General features: G+C 38.9%; 1 protein-coding gene across 7 annotated transcripts in view; it reads right to left on the reverse strand.

The window, feature by feature from the left end:
- LOC105033365 (uncharacterized) overlaps positions 1 to 15,796 on the reverse strand; it is a 93,695-nt gene extending 77,899 nt beyond the window's left edge. For 3 of the 7 annotated variants that reach the window (XR_829976.4, XM_010908133.4, XM_073252972.1), the window contains exon 1: positions 15,540 to 15,792. The gene's annotated coding sequence lies outside the window, so the exon portion shown is untranslated. Of the gene's footprint in view, positions 1 to 15,539 lie in introns of all 7 variants that reach the window. The other 4 variants (XM_073252969.1, XM_010908131.4, XM_010908132.4 and 1 more) reach the window with 2 other exon arrangements.
- Positions 15,797 to 16,298: the final 502 nt, after the last annotated feature.

Consider the following 16,298-nt stretch of genomic DNA (forward strand, 5'->3'; position numbering starts at 1 on the left):
ACACCATAAATCGGTCTCCTAGCCATTCGAAACCCTGAGGTGTATGTTGGCTGTAGCATATTCATTGTAGGAACCAGATTGCACCAAGATGGGATCTATCAACCTTGGTAGATAAGAATAGTCCTATGATGATCGAAAGATTGAGTCCTTAAGTCCATGGCCATGGCAGAGTGAAATAATGGAAAAGAGTTTTTCATTAAGGTTTCACATCGGACTTGGATCGATCGATTGATTCATATAACTGATATTGGGTTTGACGAGTTCACCTTAACCCTAATTCAGTCGGAACTCATGATAGAAGACTCAATCACACAGGTAGCTGCACCGAGAGATTTGTTTTCATTTCTGATGGGTTGCCACCATATACTGCTAGGTGTCACTGGTGGATTTTGGGAGCAATTAGAATGATCTTGATGATCGATCATTCTAATTATCTGAATCAGAAGAGTTCTGATCCATCGAAAAGAGTTTCGATGATGTCGATGATGAGATCACGACATCCCTCATTACCATACGGAAATGAACCTAACTGGATCACACAAATAAGAGTTAGGGTTTGGATGTCATCAATTGAGCTAGCACAGTTCGATTGATTTGGATTAAATCCAATTAGGTACAAGAAAATCGTGCTAGCACACAATTGAGCCTAACCTTCTCCTCGTGTAATCTTTTCTATCTCGACTGAGCCAAATGTGATTTGACTCATCCAGAGAACCTTGAAAAGATTTCTCACAGTCTGACTAGAGCCAGTCCAGCTCAAAAAGGACTTGTCTTAATTCATGAGATGAATTTAAGACAACACCTTCTAATTCCTATCACCTGCCATTTCCGTTTTAGGATATTGGTCAAACGTTGACCCATGGATCTTGGACTGAAGGCCACTTGGCAAGAGGTCATTGAAGATTTTTTGTGGAGTGTCCACCTGTTAAATTGGGTCTCAAAGTGGGCGCCATATTCAGATTGGGCTTGTACCCCAAGTGGATAAGGATAGAGTCCCATAAGATGAGGACTCTGATCCCTTGATTAACTTGGACTGTGGGGCGCCAATCTCACTGTGCTTATCTAGTGTTGGCACCAACAGTAGGAGAGATTGTGAGGATTCTTATCTGATATGATCAGATGACATCACTCCACCAATCAGAATTTTTTTCAGAATTAATTGAAATTTTCTGATTGATCGAATGATGTGGCACTGCATGGCGCAGCAGGGTCTATTTAAACCCTGTCTGCACCTAGGGTTTAGAACTCTGCGCAATAACCAACAAAAGCCTGAATCCTCTCCACTTCTCCATGCCCCCTCTACTCCTTTCCCTCCCCTCTTCACGTCCAAAAGGTTGGGCGTCTATCTGGTGCTTGTCCAAGGTGTGGTGGCTCTTTGATTAGAAGACTGCAGAGATTTGTCGAGAAGCTGCTGCTCCAGTTTCAGAAGATCTTTTAAAGATCTTCCAGATCAGATCCAGATCTGATTTTTTGAGCAAAGATTCGTGAGGAGAAGACGATCCAGATCCTTCTCGAGTGGATACTGGTAGAGGCCAGGCAAATGCGTGGCTATTTTAGAACCTCGGGCATTGCTGCGATCATCTACAGAGTAATCTAGTTACCCTAGAGGTATTTCTCTATTTCTCATAATTTTAAATTTAATTTTAGATTTAATATCAGATAATAGGAATTAGATCTAATAGATCTTAGATCTGAAATATCATAGGATAATTTTTTGAAATATTCCGCCCCAGATCTCATTAGATCTGGAAGATCCTACAAGAAAAAAGCCGATTTTTCCTTCAACTGGTATCAGAGCCAGGTTGATGGCTCTATTTCAGATCTAATTTAGATCTGATTTTTATTTTTATTTATCTGATATTGATGGATTTTAGATGTCACATCAGATGTGATAGGATCTGAAATCAAAAAAATTTAAAATTAAATCTAAGTAGATCTAACATGTATGAGATGCATGACTAGACTAGGAATAATTTAATCTATGAATAGTCTTATAGTTTTATATTTTAATGTGATTAAAATGTAAATTAGATCTAATTTATTCTCTATTTTTATGATGTTATAAATGTTATATTCAGATCAGAAAACAGAAAATAAAATTTAATTAATTCATAAGATTGATCTATTGCATGCCTAGACTAGTTATAGAATTGTTCTAGTAACTGTCTAGAATAGATTTTATATTGAATAGTTCAATTTAAATCATATTTTTCAGATGTTATATGTGATGTATCAGATCTGAAAGCATGCTAATTAGATCAGATTTTAATACATAAGATGTATGCAAAGCATGTATAAGTTAGATCTGAAATTATATATGTGATATGTAACTTAGATCCAACTAATTTTGTAGTTAAATTAATATTTTTGATTAAGGTGTTCCTCATGGCCGTCCGGTCATAAGAACAAAGTAGGGTTTAAGACCCTCTCCTCCCATTCAATGGGGTGTTCTTATGGCGTGTAGGGGTGCTGCGTGTTCATCCTTAATCAGAAATCAAAATTTACTTTTCTGCAAAACCCTAGATCCTGAAATCCTAGGATTTATTTTACATGTTTTGTTTATGAACCCAAAACTTAATTAATGAATTAAGCCTATGAAATCAAATTAGGTTTAAAATTGAGAATTTCAGATCTAAGCCATTTTCATAAAATTAGGTTCAGGCTTGAGTAACTCAATTAGGTCTAGCAGTTGATCAAACCGAATCAAAAGTTGGTTAGGTGGGATCATGAAAGCTAATAATTGACCAGCCTAATAGGATTAAGTCTAGGTCAAGGTTGAATCACATTCATATGTGACTCGATCAAGTTAAGACCTAATTTGGCTCAGTGGTTAGAGCCTGGATTGAAGGTTAATCCAATTGGTTCTAGTTCGACAAATTGGTGTCTAAGATAAGTTGGACAGATACGACCGACTGGTTTTTAATTGGGAGCTACTCGACTCGAATGCGTTCTTGTCAAGTTAATGGCATATCCCTTCCACCGGTCTCACTTACCTGACCATATGTGTCGCCCAGTTCTGATTTGAGATGACTAACAATTCGGGCTAACCCATGCCACTAGGTTAGTCATAATTATTATGACTATGTCAAGTCAAGTTTAATGAGACCTAAATCAAATCTCCCTAAGAAAATATTAAGTCTAAGATCCTCCACCATTGTGGATGTGCGGGCCCTTCTCGGGATTGATTGTTCTCGGCTGGTTACAGTGGCTCAGTTGCACCGGAAAGACGCAACCATGTCCATTAGGCATTGGATGCTACGGATTAGAGGATGGGTTGTGCTCAATATTCTAGATACGGTGAGGGATCCAATCAGGAATCTAATTCGTGCAAATGGTGGGTCTGACTTAACTAAGGATTGGAGCAATATTCCGAGCACGGTGAGCTTCATGAATTAGAGACCAAGTTTTGGGTGCACCATGATTAGAGAATCATTGGACAAGAGTTGTCCACTCATCGGTTGACCCATCACCAATAACTGTTAGGTGAGGTGGTGAGCCAGTCGGTGAGATCACACCACCCACTAGAAATCACTAATCACGGAAATTTTCACATCTCTACCTAAGGAGTGTAGGGATCTGAGAAAATAGTGGGAGCCTAATTTGTTTAAAAATGAAACCCCTATCTAACTAGAAACTTTTGACTCTCTACAGAAAATATGTCTGCGTCCAACCCCCTGACCAAAATACTAGACACCCACAGATTGACTGGACCTAATTTCAAAGACTGGTTGAGGAACTACAAAATTGTTCTGGATTTCGAGAAACTGACTCATGTCTTGGACCAGGACCTACCTGCCATACCAGCACGTCCGACTACTGAACAGAGAACGTCTCTGAAAAAGTGGACGGATGACGATAACAAAGCTAGGTACTACATGTTGGGTGCCATGTCTGATGACTTGCAGCGCCAGCATGAGAACATTATGACTACCTGCTAAATGTTGGCTCACCTACAAGAGTTGTTTGATGAACAAAGTCGTGCAGCCAAGTATCAAGCCTGCCAAAGACTTTTTAAGGCTAAAATGCGTGATGGGCAGTCAGTCCAAGATCATTGTTTGACAATGATCAAGGACCTTGAGGAGCTTGAGAAGCTCGGTGTCATCTTAGACAGAGATTTTCAGATTGATGTGATCCTTCAGTCCTTGTCTGATGCATATGGTCAGTTCATCATGAATTTTCATATGCATAAGATGCAGTGTATCTTGGTTGAGTTAATGAACATGTTGGTTACGACTGAGCTTTCTTTGAAGGGTTCAAAAGGCTCAGCCCTTACTGTGGAGCGGACTTCTTCCAAGAGAAAGTCTTTTGGAAAGAAGAAGAAATCTGCGAAGAAGCAGAAGGTGGATGGGAAGAAAAAGAAGACGGAACCCGAAGAAGAAGGTTGCTGAAAAGAAAAAATATTTCCACTGCAATTCAGACGGCCATTGGAAGTGGAACTGTCCTCAGTACCTGGCCACCCTGAAGAACAAGAAGGATGGTCCTTCTGGAGGAATGCTCGTTATAGAATCTAATCTTACAGTTTCCTCTGCATCCAGTTGGGTACTTGACTCTGGTTCTAGTACTCATTTGTGCACTTCTATGCAGGGTCTTGAGGAGAGCAGGAGGCTGAGGGATGGGGATATGATCCTACGCGTCGGGAACGGAGCAAGAGTTGCTGCTGTGACCGTGGAACCTACCCTCTGCGATTACTGTTAGAATTAAATTTAGTTCTTAGAGATTGTTATTATGTGCCTACAGCAAGCAGAAATTTGATTTCTGTTTCATGTTTAGCACAAGAAGGCTATGTGATTAGCTTTCATAAGAACCATTGTAACATATTTTATGAAAATAATAAAGTTGCAAATGATTTTCTTATTAATGGTCTCTATCAGCTACATATTGATGTATCTGTATTTCATATCGAGCAAAATGTGAATGCCATAGGAATTAAAAGGCCTAGAGATAGTCTAAATGATAGGTATCTGTGGCACCTAAGGCTAGGTCATATAGCGAAAGACAGAGTTAACAAATTGGAGAAATCCGGACTATTGAGTCCGTTGACTTCCGAGTCATATCCAGTTTGTGAATCATGCCTTCAAGGCAAAATGACCAAGCTCCCTTTTACAGGACATAGGGAAAGGGCCCCAGACCTACTTGCCCTAGTACATACAGATGTGTGCGGCCCATTTAATATGCCGGCTAGAGACAACTATGTCTACTTCATTACCTTCATCGATGATATGTCTAAGTATGGATATGTGTTTCTAATGAAACACAAGTCTGAAGCCTTTGAAAAGTTCAAAGAATTCCGACGTGAAGTAGAAAAACAAACAGAAAAACCCATTAAGATTCTTCGATCAGATCGAAGAGGTGAATACCTTAGTCGGGAGTTCCTAGACTATCTTAAGGACAATGGCATAGTCTCTCAATGGACTCCACCTGGAACGCCACAACTCAACGGGGTTTCAGAACGGAGGAACCGGACCCTATTAGATATGGTCCGTTCCATGATGAGCTTCACGGACCTCCCTGAGTTTTTTTGGGGACATTGTCTTGTGACAGCAATTTATGTATTGAATTGGGTTCCTTCTAAAACCGTTCCTACCACACCGTATGAGATATGGCATGGTAAGAAGCCAAGTCTGAGTCATCTCAGAATTTGGGATTGTCCGGCTCATGTCAAGAGACAGCAGGCGGACAAATTAGAGTTCAGGTCTTTTAGAGCTCGGTTCATAGGATATCCTAAAGAGTCATTAGGATACTATTTCTATATTCCGGAAGACCACAATGTGATTGTGAATCGACATGCTATTTTTTTTGAAAAATAGTTTATTCAAGATGGTGGCATCGGAAGAATAATTAAGCTCAAGGAGAATATCTCCCAAGAGCAACGAGCTAAAGAACCTGAGGAACCCAATCAATAAGAATCAATCCTAACACAACCTCTTCCACCTCGTAGATCGACTAGGATTTTCTGTCCTCCTGAAAGGTACTTAGGTACTATACAAGAGGAAGTAGAGGAAATGTTCCTCACGGGAAATGGGGCTCATGGTGATGACCCCAAGACCTATGACGAGGCGATATCAGATATCGATTCCGAGAAATGGTTAGAGGCAATGAGATCAGAAATTGACTCGACGCACTCAAACCAAGTCTGGACCTTGGTAGATCCACCTGAAGGTATTGTACCTATTAGGTGTAAATGGATCTTCAAGAGAAAGATAGGTGCAGATGGGAATGTGGAGACATTCAAGGCTAGGCTCGTAGCGAAAGGTTATAGTCAGCGCGAAGGCATTAACTATCAAGATACCTTTTCGCCCGTAGTCATGCTAAAAACCATCCGCACATTGCTTGCTGTTGCAGCCTATTTTGATTATGAAATATGGCAGATGGATGTGAAAACGGCATTCTTAAATGGATATTTTGAGGAAGATATCTATATGGAACAGCCGCTTGGTTTCACATCCAGTGATGACGATCACAAAATCTGCAAGCTGCAAAAGTCCATTTATGGACTTAAGCAAGCATCTCGGAGCTGGAATACTCGTTTCAATGATGTGATCAAAATGTTTGGTTTCATCAAGAACGAGGAGGAACCATGTGTGTTCAAGAAGGTCAGTGGGAGCGCAATTGTCTTCCTCGTACTGTACGTAGATGACATCCTCCTGATTGGAAATGATATTTCCATGTTGACCTCAGTCAAAATATGGTTATCTAAGGAGTTCTCTATGAAAGATCTAAGAGAGGCATCCTTCATACTAGGTATTAAGGTCTATAGAGATAGACCAAATAGGATGCTGGGACTTTCACAGAAGATGTACATAAAGGAGGTGCTAAAAAAGTTTAGCATGGAAAACTCCAAAAGAAGTTTAGTACCTTTTAAACATGGCATTCATCTCTCCAAGAAGATGTGCCCTAGCACACCTGAGGAGATTGAACGCATGAGCAAGATCCCTTATGCTTCTGCAATAGGGAGCCTCATGTATGCCATGCTATGTACACGACCTGATATAGCCCATGCTGTGAGTGTCGCAAGCAGATATCAGTCGAATCCAAACGAAAAGCACTGGACTTCTGTGAAATGTATCCTTAAGTTCTTGAGAAGAACTAAGGATATGTTTCTAGTCTTTGAGAATGGAGAACTCCGGGTTCAGGGATTTACAGACTCAAACTTTATGTCTGATATAGATGATCGAAAATCAACATCTGGGAGTCTGTTCATTTACAATGGTGGTGCAGTTAGCTGGAAGAGTTCCAAGCAGACGGTGATTGCTGATTCCACCATGGAAGCAGAGTATATTGCTGCATCGGAAGATACGAAGGAGGCATTCTAGTACAAGAAGTTTGCCGCAGAGCTTGGAGTGATGTCATCGGATGTCATCCCTCTTTACTGCGACAATAATGGCGCCATAACCCTAGCTAAGGAGCCAAGGTCTCACCAGAAGTCCAAACATATCGAGCGACGATTCCATCTGATCCGTGATTACCTCGAAAAAGGTTATATCGAGGTTAAGAGAGTCGACTCCACAGACAATATGGCAAACTCACTGACAAAACCATTAGGCCAACAGAAGATCGAAGCCCACCTTGAGAAGATGGGACTTAGATATGTAGCCAATTGACATTAGGTCAAGTGGGAGTTTGTTAGATGTGTGCCCTAGATACCAGATTGGCTGACACATTCCTGTGCAAATATAAGGGCAAATTTATAATTTTGACTATAAATGAATAAAAAAGTTATTCTACTATCACATTATGTACATTATGTCTGTACACATCCTTTGAGTTAGTAGGAATATTAATTCATATTTTCAAGAGTTGAAAATTTAAGGCATGAATTTACATAACTAACTCATAAATAGCTCCTGACCATAGGATCATCATGAGAATGGTGATCGATCCGGAAGGTTGGTGTACGATCGCTTTCTTAGGGTAGATGTGTCTTAAGTCTACGGTGTAAAGATACCGGAGCGAGAGTACAGATATTCGTTGAGAACGAGAGTACTGAGCGTGACCACCTCGAGCAGTCATAAGGAAGTCTACCTTCTCGTCGATGACTAGCTCGATACTGCAGCTGTGTGTCTAGTTCTTTGACCTGAGGTACATCGACAGTTCATCTTGAGTGTGTTATAGTTTGACTACACCATAACTCGGTCTCCTAGCCATTCGGAACCCTGAGGTGTATGTTGGCTGTAGCATATTTATTGTAGGAACCAGATTGCACCAAGATGGGATCTATCAACCTCGGTAAATAAGAGGAGTAGTCCTATGATGATCGAAAGATTGAGTCCTTAAGCCCATGGCCATGGCAAAGTGAAATAATGGAAAAGAGTTTTTCATTAAAGTTTCACATTGAACTTAGATCGATCGATTGATTCATATGACTGATATTAGGTTTGACGAATTCACCTTAACCCTAATTCAGTCGGGACTCATGATAGAGGAACTCAATCACACAGGTAGCTGCACCGAGAGATTCGTCTTCATTTCTGATGGATTGCCACCATATACTGCTAGGTATCACTGATGGATTTTGGGAGCAATTAGAATGATCTTGATGATCGATCATTCTAATTGTCTGAATCAGAAGAGTTCTGTTCCATCGAAAGAAGTTTCGATGATGTCGATGATGAGATCACGACATGTCTCATTACCATACGGAAATGAACCTAACTAGGTCACACAAACAAGAGTTAGGGTCTGAATATCATCAATTGAGCTAGCCCAGTTCGATTGATTTGGATTAGATCCAATTAGGTTCAAGGAAATCGTGCTAGCACACGATTGAGCCTAACTTTCTCCTCGTGTAATCTTTTCTATCTCGACTGAGCCAAATGTGATTTGACTCACCCAGAGAACCTTGAGAAGATTTCTCACAGTCTGACTAGAGCCAATCCAGCTCAGAAAGGACTTATCTTAATTTATGAGATGAATTTAAGACAACACCTGCTAATTCCTGTCACCTGCCATTTCCGTTTTAGGACATTGGTCAAACGTTGACCCATGGACCTTGGACTGAAGGCCACTTGGCAAGAGGTCATTGGAGATTTTTTGTGGAGTGTCCACCTGCTAAATTGGGCCTCAAAGTGGGCGCCATATTCAGATTGGGCATGCGCCCCAAGTGGATAAGGATAGAGTCCCATGAGATGAGGACTCTGATCCCTTGATCAACTTGGACTATGGGACGCCAATCTCACTGTGCTTATCCAGTGTTGGCGCCAACAGTAGGAGAGATTGTGGGGATTCTTATCTGATATGATCAGATGACATCACTCCAATCAGAATTTTTTTCAGAATTAATTGAAATTTTTTGATTGATCGAATGATGTGGCACTGCATGGCGTAGCAGAGTCTATTTAAACCCTGTCTGCGCCTAAGGTTTAGAGACTCTGCGCAATAACCAACAAAAGCCTGAATCCTCTCCACTTCTCCACGCCCCCTCTGCTCCTTTCCCTCCCCTCTTCACGTCCAAGAGGTTGGGCGTCCATCTGGTGCTTGTCCAAGGCGTGGTGGCTCTTTGATTAGAAGGCTGCAGAGATTTGTCGAGAAGCTGCTGCTCCAGCTTCAGAAGATCTTTTGAAGATCTTCCAGATCTGATTTTTGGAGCAAAAATTCGCGAGGAGAAGACGATCCAGATCCTGCTCGAGTGGATACCGATAGAGGCCAGGCGACTGCGTAGCTATTTTAGAACCTTAGACATTGCTGCGATCATCTACAGGATAATCTAGTTATCCTAGAGGTATTTCTCTATTCCTCATGATTTTAGATTAATTTTAGATTTAATATCAGATAATAGGAATTAGATCTAATAGATCTTAGATCTGAAATATCGTAGGATAATTTTTTGAAATATTCCGCCTCAGATCTCATTAGATCTGGAAGATCCTACAAGAAAAAAGTCGGTTTTTCCTTCAATTTAGTATGTGCCAATCTACTCTAGAGGTTTCCACAACACTAGTTAGAGCAATATGGCAGCCATCTAATTTTCAATAGACAAGTTTAGAATATGCAATGTGGACAGCAATGCTTGACCCATCCATCATGAGACTGTTATTTTAGGGAAAGGCACAGAGCATGATGCAAAATGTGATGACAAGTCAAATGAGGAAGAAGATGGCATATCTAAAGAAAGCAATGCACCAAGTGAAAATGATGGCATGGCACTTCCCACTCTTCTTATTTGATGGAGCACTCCTAAGAAACAAATGATGAAAGACAGTTATTGGCAATGTGGTACCCCGTCTCATTGTTCTTGGAGAAAAATACAGTCAGTGATCTGGATCAAAATGGCCCCAAATGATTCAGATATTGTCCTTGGATCGACATCAATTAAAATCATTAGAGCTAGATCTATATTACAGATCATCTATTATGGATCATACAATCCCTTGGAAGATTATCTACATATTAAAAAAAATGAGGAAGTTTGATTTCCATAATATACTTGGTTGTTTCACAGTCCAAAATTACTCATCAGCAATAATAACGAAAAAAAAAAAGCATAAATTTAACTTATTGGGATTTTTGTCTTTTAAAAAGTAAAGAGAGAAATTTTGTTATTCATGGAGTTAAAACCAAAGGCAAAAGGCCACATATTTGCAACCATTTGAAATCTGATTTCTTTCTTCCTTCCCACATATCCTACCTAAAAAGTATAAATAAATTGATATATAAATGTCTTGGATAACTAGAAAATGATGTTTCTTTCAGTGGATAACTGCTTATAATGGTGAAACCAAGGTCCCCACTTGGTATTCAACTGTATACTAGTAGTAGACCAGTACAGTATGGTACAATACTGGTGCCATACCATACTGAACTATATCGATACACCAAAAAAAATATTTTTCTACTTTTTAGTTTTCCAAGTTTTAAGTTTCCTTTATTTAGTTTTGACTGGAAAATAAAATCTTTACAGTTCATCTCTGATATTTAACATAATATACTTTAATTTCTTAAGTTGCATGTCTAAAGAATGGTGTCACTATATAATACATGTTAAATAAACTAAGTGTAACATTGCAAACATAAAAAATACTTATATTAAAAAATTGAAAATGCAACATATATGCATCTATTCAATTCCAACTCGAGTATTGATGTCCCTCATTTAGGTCTAGGTCACCTTCCTGGTCGGGCCATGGGACTTGACCCCAATCTTGGTATTGTGCCCATCCAAGATCTTGGTAACCTATCTATATTTAATAGCCATGCTAATCTATTACTCTATCAGGTATAGTAATGAAAATCCAAAAAGGATTCATCAGTGTCTAATACATCGTTTGACTGAGACTGGAAGTATGATACCCACTTGAATATTTAGATTTAGACCGCATGTATCCATTAGTCATAACCTGGTATGGGATGAATCTGAGCACCAGAAGGATCCCAACAGTCCAGGATTCCTACTCGACGCACCACCTCATCAACCATATTGGCACCGCATCCACCACCTCTAGGTCCCCTCCTTCTATATGCTATATTATCCTCCCTAGCCTGATATCTGTGGTCCTTATTCTACACCGCATACTCAAAATTGGACTCATCAACGAATGGAGTAAGCAAAGGGAACTATGTACCACCCCCTTCTTATCTACAATCCCCACAATGACCATCAGACCCAACATCACTCGATAGTCTTAGTCACTATCAACTAGCTCCTCATCTTCTCTCTTCAATGGATCTACCTTCTTCTTTTCTCTTGTTTGCTTTGTTTGAGTGGATGTCCAGAGCACCATTTTCCTATCCTAGCTTGATCGACCTCTCTGACTCTCCTAGTTGGCTCGAAGAGGTAGACAACCCCTAACCAATTTGCCTCCTTAAATGGCATGATTCTAGTTTTTGGAATCTAACATTTTTATTTTTTTATTAATTTTTATCCAAAAGTATATTTTGTTAGCTGAAAATAAATAAGATCAAAAAGCTATATCATTATGTAGATTCTAACTAGGATCTATGACATATCATGAAATCATGCCAAAATACAAAATTTTGGCATAATTTTCCATGTTTTTTACTTTCTACTCATTTATGGGATGCAACCAAAAAAAAATGAGAAAGGAAAAGGGAAATACTTCGATCAGACCTCCTACTCACCATTCCACTCTCCCTCTTTCTCCTCTCTTACCTTGACTTGGAGGGAAAAAGGGTGTCAAGCCCTTTCTCCCTAAATAATTGAGCCCCAAATTGGTATATGGCCCCTCTCAAGTCGAACCACCCGAAACTAAGCAGCTTCAGGCGGTTTGGTCTAGTAAAAGACCTAGTTGTACCAATTTGGGAACAAACTTGTACCAAGAACACCAACCATCTAGGTTCAGGGTTGGTCTAGTATGGCCCCAACCAATCCGCATTGTTCAGCCTGATATTGTATACCTTAGGTGAAACTATAACTTGACTTTACAATTTGACTTATCATTCGGTTTGATCACATATTTAATATCTTTGAAATTTTTGGAAAAAATAGAAAGAATCTCTCACCTCATGATTCAGTCCATTACTTGATCCAATGTAACCTCCTTTACAATTTATAACACAATCTCAAACCCAATGAAAATGCTATCTTAATCATAACAAGATATGGTGCTGTTTCTAGTAGTCGATGGTTGGAGTTCAATAAACTTAATCTTTAGTGAATTTGCTTAGAAGTGGCAGTTAAAATGGGTTAAGGTATTCATGCCATATATGCCTTCTTGGTTAATGGTTGGAAGGAATCAATGCAATCAAGATAAAATTTAACTAAGTCATGGTGAATTCTAGGAGATTTGGTTGCAAGAAAGTCATTAATTGGTTGCAAGAAAGTCATGCTTCCCATGCTGCCCTCTCTTCGTCATCTATCTCAAATGGTTGGCCTCTGTTAGGGGCACTAAAAGAAAGATGAAAAAGGAGTTTAATGATTTTGTTTGAAAAGGGGGTTTATTTTATAATTCCTAGACCATTCTGATGCATTAAAATATTGTTATCTTCCTATCTTAACACTCCATCTTACCCTCAGTCTCCCCTTTAGTCAGGTTGAAGATTAACCCTTTAAGATTGTAGAGTCAATCTTTCAGACTTTTCTTCCCATATCTGAATTGTTTTCAGCTCTTAACCTATTCAATTCAGATCTTGGAAAAAAAAAATTGCAACCAACAACACAGTTAATGGGTTGTTGATGAAGATAGTAAATTTACCTAATGATAAATAACTCTATATTTTCAGATAAATAACTTCACTATTTTATATTTTCAGAACTTCTATATTGATATTTTTTTTAGAGTGGGTTTTAGGGTTCTATTTCAAGTAGAATTGTGTGAAAGTCTCCTACTTCATGTATATAATGGCATGAGCAAGCCATGATGCTATTAGGATTTCATTGTTGGTTGTTTAGGGTATATCTCTATATAGAATATTGTGAGATTTTGAATTTCCATTCTAGAAAAGTTTTTGAAGATTGATTAGTTAGTTACTAAGGGTCCTTGTTCACATGCAAAACAAGTGATAGCAAATTATAGAAGGGCCTCCTAAAAGTATTTCACATGAAATTATTGAAAGAATGAGAGGTTTCTGATTGTTCAAGTTCAGTCCCTCCTAAGCCACTTTCTCCTCTTTTTTGTTACTTGTCTATTCTATTCTCTCTTCCTCCTGTAATCCAATACCAATTCTTCATTTGATTTTCTTCATTAGTTTTCTCCTATGTCACATGTTTTCTTTTTGGGAAAAAAATAATCTGAATGCACTGTTCACTGAATTTCACTTATAGGTGAACTACAAACTCTCCTGCCTGCCCTGATAACAAATAGAACATCATTGCTCCTATTCTTTTATGGAAGGTCTATTTGAACTTTTTTTATTATAACAGACAAAAAAAATTCTTTCTTCTTCCATATTTCATAAAACCATTCAACAATTGAAGTATTTATTCCTTGGACATTCTACACATGCACACTATCCCCAATTGGTCCCACGTCAGTTATATGAGACTCAATAATATCAAAGTCACATGTGAGTATTTTATCCTAGACCATTCTAGAGAAAGGTTATTAGTCAAGTGTCAGATCTTTGAAAGGGTCGGGTTCTTTGGATATCTGTTCACATAGCATATGGTCTAAAGATGACACCACCAATGGTTAAGCTTAACAGCTATAAGCCACTATATTAGCATTCCATACATAAATACCATCCCAAATAGCAAGCATTACAGGAACATGTGAGAAACATCAGAAAGAAAATACGTGCTATATCAAGTCAAGCAAGCCTTCATTTTTCCTACCCAAATTGCAAGAAAATTTCAGACATGAAAAATAGGTGCACATCTGGCCTAAAATTTGATTGGCACCACTTTGCTCTGCAAAGTTACCACATATGTCTTCATTTCCTTTATATATCTCCTTTTTATGCTCATTTAAAACTCCAGTTTGTATGTCCTCTCATTTCCACTTCACGTTTATATTTTATTGTTTCCTTCTTTCATTTCCTTTTTTCCATTTCCTTTTTCTTTTCCTTCTTCTTCCTGTTTTTAGTCCTTATCAACATCTTTTTAGTCTTTTGTTCCGTCTACTCTTCCCTTTTGCTTCTCATTTTCTTTCTCCCCTACCTACTCTTTCTCTTCCATTTTTAGTTGAGGAATGAAGATTTAGACTTATGTGTGAGGGAAGCATTTGGTAAATGATGATGGGCCTATATTTTTTTTCTCAGACTTTTGGGTAAAGCCTATTCTACACTCAGTGACCTTGGGTTTCTACATATTCATTGTCAAAGCAGCTAAAAAAGAATAAAAAATAAAAAATAGCTTAGGAAATTCAAGGAGCTTGACACTATGGAACAGAACCAAAAACATTCTCTATGCATAATGGTGTTGGATCTTCAATATTGATCTCATGCTTCAAGATTCTTGTATATTTCAATGATTTCTGCTCGCTATCAGATTTTCATGATCATTACTAATACTAAATTGGCAAGATATTAGCTTAGCTGACATTATCTTCTCTTGCACAAGAACCACAAGTCCCTCTACTGGAGCAGTTTATCCCACGCCAAAAATTAATGCTGCAATTACAGCTATACAGGACTGTTCCTTGACAATCCGAAATCTCGCCATCAAAAAATGAAATAATCCTAAAACCACAAAGACAGCGAGAAACGTAGCGTGTCAACACTGTCATTGCGACGCCTCAATACGAACTACGAGAGTCAAGCCATCAGCAGTGAAAACCTAATTCATATTATGAGATGAAGTCCAACCAAAAGCTCAAGAAACTCCAGAAGTACAATAAATCGATGACAAGACACAGCAGGCATCTGTTAGAATTAGAGAAGATAGTGAAAATACCGACACTTAAACTCTAGAGATAGTAAGACTGCGGATTAATATCATTTGCGAGAAATAAATTAAAACAACCAACATAAACGGGAATCAGAATTGTCAGGAAAGAATAGCAAGAACAACACATGTCAACTCCCCTAAATAAACAGTTCGAACATTTTCCGACCAGTAATTCCAACCCCTAGTGAGCTTGGCCTAAAACCCCCGAAAGATCTTCGCAAAAAAGAAACAAGACTCGATTTACATGAAAAGGGATTACCTGATCCCAATCAAACGAGCATTCACCATTACTCTAGCTTAGAAAGACACAGATCTAAGAGTGGAATAGCAGGGAGGACAGAAGATGCCGTGGGTCTACGAAAGAATCGATTGGGAGCGGAAGGGTCGAACGGCAGCAAAATCTTACTATTTTTCTCTTCTGGTACAACCTGTTCTTACGGTTCTCCTGTTTTTGAAATCCAGGAGAGGGTCTTCCGGAAAGGACAAGCTGTGCACTGTCCAAAGGCTTAACCCGGCCAGGCTTTTGTTGGCAGCCTGGTGAGGCAGGTTTGCTTCGGCTGGATGGCCTTGGAACGATGATTCTTGGGTTCGTTTGGTTGGACCTGGGGGGGCGTCGATCAGGCCGCAGAAACCGAGCCACCAGCTTGACCTTGTCCAGCCCATTAGGTGGCCGCTCCGGCGCTTTTTTTCGTCGATTATGTGTCAAATTATATTGTAACATATGTGGAGCCTATTTACACAAAATTAATCCAATTAGTTGAGGGCAAAAATAAAAATAATTTGAAATCAACTTGGAACCAAGTCACATTGAGACGTAAGGACTCTAGGATATATTTAATTGAGAAGAATTGGATTTTAAATAAAAATAAAAATGAGTAATTCTAAAATTCCAACCGTGTGGTTGGAAGGGACCGTATTTTCTTTTGGCACCTTCAAATTTATCCATTTATATAGAATATTTACTTCAGTTATACTTTTGGACTATGTGAGCCATATGTTCAATTTTCTAATTTGAACC

This window comes from Elaeis guineensis, chromosome 1 (assembly GCF_000442705.2).
Source record: "Elaeis guineensis isolate ETL-2024a chromosome 1, EG11, whole genome shotgun sequence".
Classification (NCBI taxonomy): domain Eukaryota; kingdom Viridiplantae; phylum Streptophyta; class Magnoliopsida; order Arecales; family Arecaceae; genus Elaeis; species Elaeis guineensis.